At 27.9% G+C, this 9,336-nt stretch overlaps 1 long non-coding RNA gene across 1 annotated transcript; it reads left to right on the forward strand.

Annotated features, from left to right (window-relative positions):
- Positions 1-1,376: 1,376 nt before the first annotated feature.
- On the forward strand, positions 1,377-2,709 carry LOC131608242 (uncharacterized). The gene is made up of 2 exons (XR_009285544.1): positions 1,377-2,285; positions 2,419-2,709. It is a non-coding gene; the product is annotated as an uncharacterized LOC131608242 (long non-coding RNA).
- Positions 2,710-9,336: the final 6,627 nt, after the last annotated feature.

A 9,336-nucleotide genomic window follows, 5' to 3' on the forward strand; every position in this document is an offset into this window, starting at 1 on the left:
ACGATGCGAAAAGCGGTAAAGTGCGAGAAAAGATAAAATGAAACGGGATCAATACCAAACGGATTATGATCCGTTAACTGTAGCAGAATAAGAAAGAACACCATAGATCCCGCAAGCGAGCTAGTAAATGCAATATCAAATAGTCAGCACACCGATTAGCCATGTAAGCAAACAAGGGTCGACGTCGTAAAAACAAATTATGCGTCGACGTATGCGTTTAGCATAATCACAATACACTTGCAAGAGGAACAAGCAAACCAAGCAAGCAGATATAAAGTAAGAGAAATGTGTCTCCAAGATGAGAACACGACACGAGTGAATGAAATTGTGTCTCGCAAATAAAGCGGAAAACTCAAGTAATAAGCGTCAATCGGTGACTATCCAAAAACCTTGCACACTAGAACACAAGTTAGAGATAACAAACATCGCAATCGGAATTGCGTTGGTGCTTTACACCGAAAAGGATAACGAAATGAGAAATTTGACATTAACACACTTTTTAAACATAAATCAAGCGAAAGTAACATAACAACCAAAAATAGCACTCAAATGTTAGTCAAATATGTACACAAGTATTATGGAAACCAAAGTAAGTATTTACAAATCAAAAGGTACACCGAAACGGTAAAATCGGGTAAAAACGATAAAAACTAAACTATATAGCAAAACCTTTAAATTCTAACAAGCAAAATATTACATGTTTTTATTATCTTTTTATCATGCAAAAAATCTAACAAAACATAGTAAATTCATGGAAATTTATTACCTAAAAGAAAATAGGAAAAAGAAACTAACACTAACATGAATTCTGAGAAACAGGGGGTTAATGTGTGAGAAAGTGGTGCAGGGAGTGAGCAAAGTCGCTGAGCCCACACAGATGGCCCAAGGAATGTTTTTGTATGCAGATTTTCAACCAAAAATCGGTGGCAATGGGCTCCAATGGGGTGTGGAACGGAATTACAGCAAGCAAGGCCCATGGAATTATCAAGATTCTTGTTCAGGCTTTAACAATTTGATTCAACTTCCGTTAAGAAATCAGATTAATATTAATCATGCACATTAAGAGCATAAATATAGGGGGTGGTATTTGCCACATGTACCACTTGTGTCAGAATAGTATGGATAATTGAATGCAAATGGTGTAGTATTATATAACCACAGTATCCATATAATGCAACGGTTGCTTTTCAATTTTTTATTATATTAAATGTTAAGTTAGTGTATATTGTGTGATTAGTGGGACCAATTTTAAAGTTTTAGATGGATAGTATGAATATTTACCAATTTTAATTAGGTGGTTTAAATAATTGAGAAGTGAGAAATAATATATTATATTAAGTGGAGTCCATTTATACCACTAAATTGGGTGGTATGAATGTGGATGCTCTAAATCCCCTAAAACCCCATTCAAATTCACATTAAGACAAATAAATCTGATTGATTAGAAAATTAGAAAGGGAAAGTTAGGGTTTACATATGTGACTATTGGATTTGAATGTCTTTCTCCCTCTCACGAGAACGAAACGGCGCCGGTGCTCTTTGCAAATCATCATCTCCGACGAAGAACCCGACCGCCGTCATTAGCGACCGTCTCTCAGCGCTCGTTCCTATCTCGCGTTCATCTGGAGCTCCATCGTCTCTTATCTCAATCTCTCGTTTTCTCCGACGTCCCAATCTCTCTCGGCTCCCTCTCCCGATTCAAATTGAAATCGATTCTCCCTCTTCTTTTTCGTTTTTTGATTTCATCTTCTTATTATTCTTTGTCTAATTTTCTGTGTTACAGTGTTGTCGTAGATTGTGCGATGATGATCGATTTGGTGTTCTTGTACACAAATATGACGTGGAGGCGAATGGTTGAATGATTGAAGATGCTGAGATGTGATATGAAGATGTTGTTGTTGAAAACGATGAAGATGATGATGAACGCTATTGTGATGATGAACATTGTTGAAGTTGTAATGTTACGTTGCAGAGTTTGTGAACGAACTGAGGTTGAAGAGGTTGAATCTTCAGCAGAATTGGGGAAGGTCGATGTTGAATTTGTTATTGTTGATTTCAGTGATGAAGATTGTTGGTGTTGGGAATAGTGGTATCGTGAAAAAGATGGAAGAACGATGATGATGAGAAGATTCAGAGAGAGTCTGAAGTTTGTTTTTGTGAAAATGGTGAAGATTGAAGGGAGAGATTAGAGATTGATTTTTCTGGAGATTTTTGGTGAATGATTGATGAAGAAGATCAAAAGAGAATGAAGATTGGAAGGTTGATGAACGAAGAGTTTGTTATAGGTTGTTACTCTCTTTTTTTTGTTTATGTTATGAGATTTTTCTTCTTTTATTTTCTGTTAGGGATTTTTCTGCTGCTCCAATCTTGGTTGATCCGGTTATTTGATCTTGGTTTCGTTCTTGGAATTGTATGCAGGTTGGTTTCGGTTTATTTTGTATTGGACTTTTCTGGTGTAGAACTATGCAGGCGGTGGTTCTTGACTTGAAGCAAGCAAGTTGGCTTTTTGATATGTAATTGGGAATTATTGAATACAGAAGCATGACATCGGATTAGAGAATTAAGAACAAGTTTATGGCTTTTTGTTGTTGTAATTTTGTAATGGGCTTGAATGAGTGGGCTTTATAATAAGTTTGGACTTGAACTTGTAATGGATGGACAACTGATTTTGTAATGAATTTTGTAGTGACATTTGAATGTTTTTTTGAATTCGTCTTTTTTCTTTCATATCTCGATGTGAAATCTTTATTTTACCACATTTGAGCGAACTTGTGTCGGATTCTTGACACTTTTCTCATTTCCCTAAGAACATTGAATCAACATTGCACTTAAACCGTAATCCTTGAAACGCTAATTGCGTGAATAACGATCATCGAGTAATTTGTATTTGAAATAACCGAAAGTTGAAAGAATAGATCATGAAATGACAAGTTTGAACAAATTAGCATATATGAACCAAGTAATTGATGGATAACAAGACCTTGAGCGTCATGGCTCTCTTAAGCTTGACATCTTGTACTGTGACTCGTTCTCTTTTCTAATTCACCTCACAAGCCCCTTGACTTTAATGATCTCGAAACAATGGGAACTCTTTAATTTTCTCTTGATTTTTAATCAACGAAATAAAGGTACTCTCATAACTTATGGCACGGATAAAGAGGGCAAATTTTTGAGTGCAACACCCTGACACAGTGACCAAAAGGCCTTTCAAAGTAAGGTTTGTTTGTAGTAGTGTCTATGCAGAGAGGTGTTCCTACACTACTTGCAATTGTGAAAAGGATATTTGATCTCCAGTATTCTTGTGAGATACCATAGATTCTAATCCAAACCTAGGCAGAAGATTATTTGAGGCTAGAGGGTTTAAAATCTATAGTCCATGGAAATAGATTTAAAACACCTAGATTTAGGTTCCAAAAGCTAGCCATCCTAACTCTTTGTACATCTTTTATGGAAGAGAAAAAATTGTAGTAGCCTTTCCCTAATGAAGTAAAATCCCATTTACCTATTGATTTCCAGAATGATGAGAGCTTCACTTTCAAAGCAACCACAGTGAGCGGAGATGTCCCCTTTGGCCAAATCACTCTCCCGTGTAGATTATGTTTACAGGCTTCTAGTCCAAGCTGATATTCATCTTTAGGAATGAATATTGCTATCATATCCCCATTTGCACATGACTTTCGTAGTTGTCTCAATGTTATATCGCACACGTTGTTAAATGCTTTAGAAAAAGATTTTTGTTGTTAAGGATTTTTGTTGTTGTAATTTTTGTACTGAGCTGCAAAGATGTTATAGGATCATTTGTATAAATGAGACAGTTCCAAGGAATGATTACATGTGCCATGGTTGAAGATGAAGGAGATGATAAGAGTAGATAAAATATTGGAATCGTGAGCATCCATACCAGGCGCCTCACTTTCTCTCTCTATCTCTATCTTTTTTTATCGTCTTATGCTTGCAATTCGTGGTCTATTTTAAAATATCAATAATTCATAAGTAATATTCGTTATATTATATTTTTAATTATTTATATTTTATCATTTTATATTTAATTTTAATTAGAATACACTGACAGTGTAAAAAAACTTTACACCTTCAGTGAATGGTAACCGTCAGATCTTAAATTACATTTGACTTTTATTTTAAATATATTTAAAGCAATGATTATGAATGATTGTGTTGAATTGATAGCAAAACTTTTTACACTAACAATACATAAGAATTAATCTCTTTATATTTTTATTTTTTTAATCAATTTTCTCATAACATTAATGAAGATTAATTTTATAAAAAATGTTATAATTTTTTCACAACTATAACTACATTTTATAATTAAAAAAACAAAGGTAGCATTCTTTAGTCATTATACATCTTTTATTGTAGTTTATATATTTATTTTAATAATATATATCAAATATATCTTTTAATTTTAAAAAGTTCTTTAAGGTTTTTAATATAAATTTATTAAATTTTATAAAATTTAACCCGATTAAACAAAGAGAAAATAAAAAATTCACTAACGATATAAAATAACTTTACACCGTTATCTAACGAGCAATGCATCATCCTGCCACATCATATTGATAATTTAAAATGATTTGGATAATTTGACAAATTAATAATTTCTTGTTTAACCACCATATAATTTTTTTTATGCATGGCTATTAAACTAAGATTTACTTTTTTGTCATTAGTTTGATTTTGTTAAAATTTTATTATAAAAAAAAACATTAAATGAATATATCACCATCATAATATATATATATATATATATATATATATATATATATATATATATATATATATATATATATATATATATATATATATATATATATATATATATATATATATATAGAGAGAGAGAATAATACTCATGCACTGACAGTGTAAAGATATTTTACACTATCAACTAGTAAAGGACCCGTGCGTTCGCACGGGTCACGTAAAGTCGATATAAATAATAAATAATATATATAACGATGGTTAATAAATATATATAAAAGATACGCAAATTAAAAAGAAAAAACATTTGAAATTATAATTGTCATATAAATATTAATTTAATTTAGTTAGAAATATATATAATTAAGTAATCATATACCTTTGTGTTCGCACACATCATACAATATCATTACAAATCTATCCTGAGTAGTCATCTACCCGTTCGTTCGCACGGATTGCACAATGTTATAAATAATAAAATAAATATAATATATGAGATTATATTTATTTGATTCGGTAACATGTACCAAATTTGTTGTCCAATTTTGTTCATTGTCACTCATACCCCTATCTTATTATAAGCATTTGAAATCTTTTTCACTTATTTTAAATAAATTTTTTGATATATTTAATAGATTTATTTTTTCAAAAATATCAGTTATGGCTTAATATCTACATATAAAAAATAAAGAAAATAAATAATATAGTAATGGTTAAAAATATAAATAAAATATATACAAATTAAGTAGCTTTGTCCCGTCGAAAAATGTATATTTTAGTAGAAAAATAAAGAAAATAATTAAAAAATCATTTACCTGTGCGTTCGCACAGTTCGTATAATATCGTTATAAGTAGTAAATTAATATAATATAGTGATGGTTAAAAATGTATATAAAATACAAAAAGAATAACAAATTTTTGTTCTTATAACAAATTATGTATTCACCAGTCATAATTGTCTCAAGTTAAATGTAATTTTATAAGTAGTTTCGGCCCATCAAATTTTTGTTTTTATAAGAAATTATGTATTCAACTATCATAACTGTCTCATGTTAAGGGTGTGTTTGGTTCGGAGTAGATGGAGGAGAAGGAAGGGGAGGGGAGAGAATATTTTTAACTAAATGTGTTTGGTTCAAATTTTATGAGGGGGTGAGAGGGAAGGGGAGGGGAGCAAAATCCCTCCAAAACACACTTTTTGCGTTCCTCCAAATCGGAGAGATTTGGAGGGGAGGGGAGGGAATCTCAACTTTAATATTTTAAAAACTATTATAATTACTATAATATCCTCAGTTTTATTTTAATATTTTAAAATTATTCATTTTCTTTTGTATTATTGCTCTCTTCTGTGTGATTTGTATCGATTGCTTCTATCAATTTATTATAATTATTCTCCACCTTCAAATTATTTTGAAATTTTTGTCCTTAATATAAATCATAATCATTTCACTTTTTTGATTTTTTTATAACTCTTTTATGTTTATTTATGTTTTTTTTTCTAATTTTGTTATGTGTCCTATCATATTTTCTTTTATATCAAATTTTAAAATTTTCATTTTAATTAATTAATTTATTTTATTAAAATATTTAAACCATTTATATTTAATAATAAATTATTTTATGTATTTTATGTGTTAAATAATTCATTACGATTTCAAAGTTGTTATCAACATATTGTTTAATTTATTTTTGAATATTTTATTCGAATTAAGTGAACTCAATTTTTTAACATTATGTAGTAAATTATAACTTTTAGTCACTCAATATTAGAAATTTTACTAACAAAAAAATATATATAGATTTTTCACATTTGAATATCATATTGTATCACTTATATAAGATAATAGGAATAAAAGTGTAAATTATTAATAAAACCCCTCCCCTCCCCTCTTGAACCAAACATATTTTTACTTAAAATCCCTCTCTTCCCCTCCTCTCCCCTCGTTTGAACCAAACACTCATCTGAATAAAAAAATCCCCTCACCTCCCCCCACCTCCCCTTCTCCCCCTCCATTAAAATCTCTCCCCTCCCCTCCCCCTCATTTGAACCAAACACACCCTAAATGTAAAGTGACAATAATAACGATATGCCATCAATATTGATGACATATCGTTATTATTGTCACTTGACTCAATTACATATTAGTTAAAAAAATAAATCTAAATAATATAAACAATATTTTTCCTTTTATAAAAATAAGGATCCAGGTAAATAAATAAATAAAAGTCAAATGATCCATTATTAAAGAAGATTTATAACTTTGTATTAAAAATTTAAATAGATATTATTGTTAATTATTATCCATGTATCACATAGATTAATAGTTATAGATAAATTTAAAGAATAAATTAATCTAAAAATGTATATTAGTCTAAAATAATATATTATTTAAAATTAAATCAAATTAATTTTTGAAGATATAAAAACGTGTTATCAATACCTCTAAGGATGCAAAGAACGTGTTATCAATTCCTTATTAATACCTTGATAATAAAAGGTATAAATCAAGTTAATATATAGAATATTAGATTTGAAATATTAATTTATTGGAATAGGCCATTTATTGGAATATGCAAGTTTGACCGTTTTGAAAAGTTTAAAAACAGATGCGTGTAAACTAAATTCCAATCATAAATGTGACAGTATGAAATATTTGGTAATTGCTATTAGAATTAAATATACGGTGGAAAAACAGGTTTGAAAAATGGAACGTGATAAGTAAATTGTAAAAATATCATATGAATATAAAATTCATATTCTATGAATTTACATATGCAAAAATATAGAATGAATTTCTCTATTTTCCTTATAACTTAATATATTATTTAAAATTAAATCAAATTAATTTTTGAAGATATAAAAACGTGTTATCAATACCTCCTATAATGCAAAGAACGTGTTATCAATTCCTTGTTAATACCTGATAATAAAAGGTATAAATCAAATTAATATATAGAATATTAGATTTGAAATATTAATTTATTGGAATATGTCATTTATTGGAATAGGCCATTTATTGAAATATGCAACCGTTTTGAAAAGTTAAAAAACAGCATGCGTGTAAACTAAATCCCAATCATAAATGTGACAGTATGAAATATTCATGCGTGTAAATTAAATCTTAATCATAAATGTGACAGTATAAAATATTCCTTTTAATTATTATATTATAGTACTATAGATAAAAATATGTAGCTATCAAAATTTCAAAAACACAATTTATTATCATTATTAAAAAAATATATATAGAATATTAGGATTTGAAATATTAATTTATTAGAATATGTCATTTATTAGAATAGGCAAGTTTGACCATTTTGAAAAAGTTAAGAAACAAGATGCGTGTAAAGCAAATCCCAACCAATCATAAATGTAACAGGTATGAAATACTCCTTCTAATTATTATATTATATTATTATATTATATTTCATAAGGATAGTAAACTAACATCCAAATATCCTTCTAATTATTATATTATATTATATTATTATATTATACTTCATAAAGATAATATACAGACATCTAAATATATACTAACATTCAAATATATTATGGAATGAGAGATTTATAAAATAATATATTATTTAAAAATGTAAATCATATTAATTTTTGAAAGATACATTATAAAATAATATATTTTTCATTACTTATAATTAAAAAAATATTTATTAAATAATTATTTCTCTTAGTTTTTTTTACAAATAAGAGCGTTATTTTATAATAAAGAGTAAGATTTTTTTTTAAAATCATATATTTTTCTAAATAAATGGTTGGTAATTTTAATTATTTTGTTTGATCTTTCAAAAATAAATTGGTATATTATTGTGTATAATTTTAACATATATAAATTATTAAATTATTAAATACTAATGTACAGATTTATCACAGTAATCATTAAATAGATTTATTACAGTAATCAATGAATAGATTTATTAGAATAACAAATAATGAATTTATTATAAATTATCTGATTTTTTTATGCAATAACAAATGTTATCTTTAAAAATAAATAAACTATCTTTGTCAAAATACATATATTATAATTATTAAAAGTTAAAATATTTTATACTGTAGGCTTGTTTATTTTACATATAATTTATTGGTTCACATGGTATATTTTTATTTGTAATTGAATTCCTATTTATAATAGTATACATGTATTTGAGTATTAATCATTAACCATTAAGTTTTTATACAACAATTTTAATAATTAAAAATAAATAAATAAATAAATAAGGGAAGAGAGAGAAAACGTGGGATATTTTGTAACCTCAGATTGTTCTCTCTCATACCACTTCATCGTCTCCTTCACTCTCACCACCTATTCCCACCATTGTTGATTTCTCTCACCATAAAAACTCAATCGATTTGAAAATTGTGAATACTGTCCCACTCGTTTCTTTGTCCTCACCATGAATCCACAAACCAAATTCTCAAACATTAGACTATCATCATTTAATTTCAAAATTTCCTCAAAAACCCTATAGTTCTAAAGCTAAATTAAATGACAATGGTATGCAATTTTACACAATAGTTATGGGGTTATTAGTCAGTGGAAGATATCACATATATTAGTAATGAGAAAATAATATAATGAAACGACATGAAAATTTATG

Source organism: Vicia villosa, linkage group LG5 (assembly GCF_029867415.1).
Source record: "Vicia villosa cultivar HV-30 ecotype Madison, WI linkage group LG5, Vvil1.0, whole genome shotgun sequence".
Taxonomy (NCBI): Eukaryota; Viridiplantae; Streptophyta; class Magnoliopsida; order Fabales; family Fabaceae; genus Vicia; species Vicia villosa.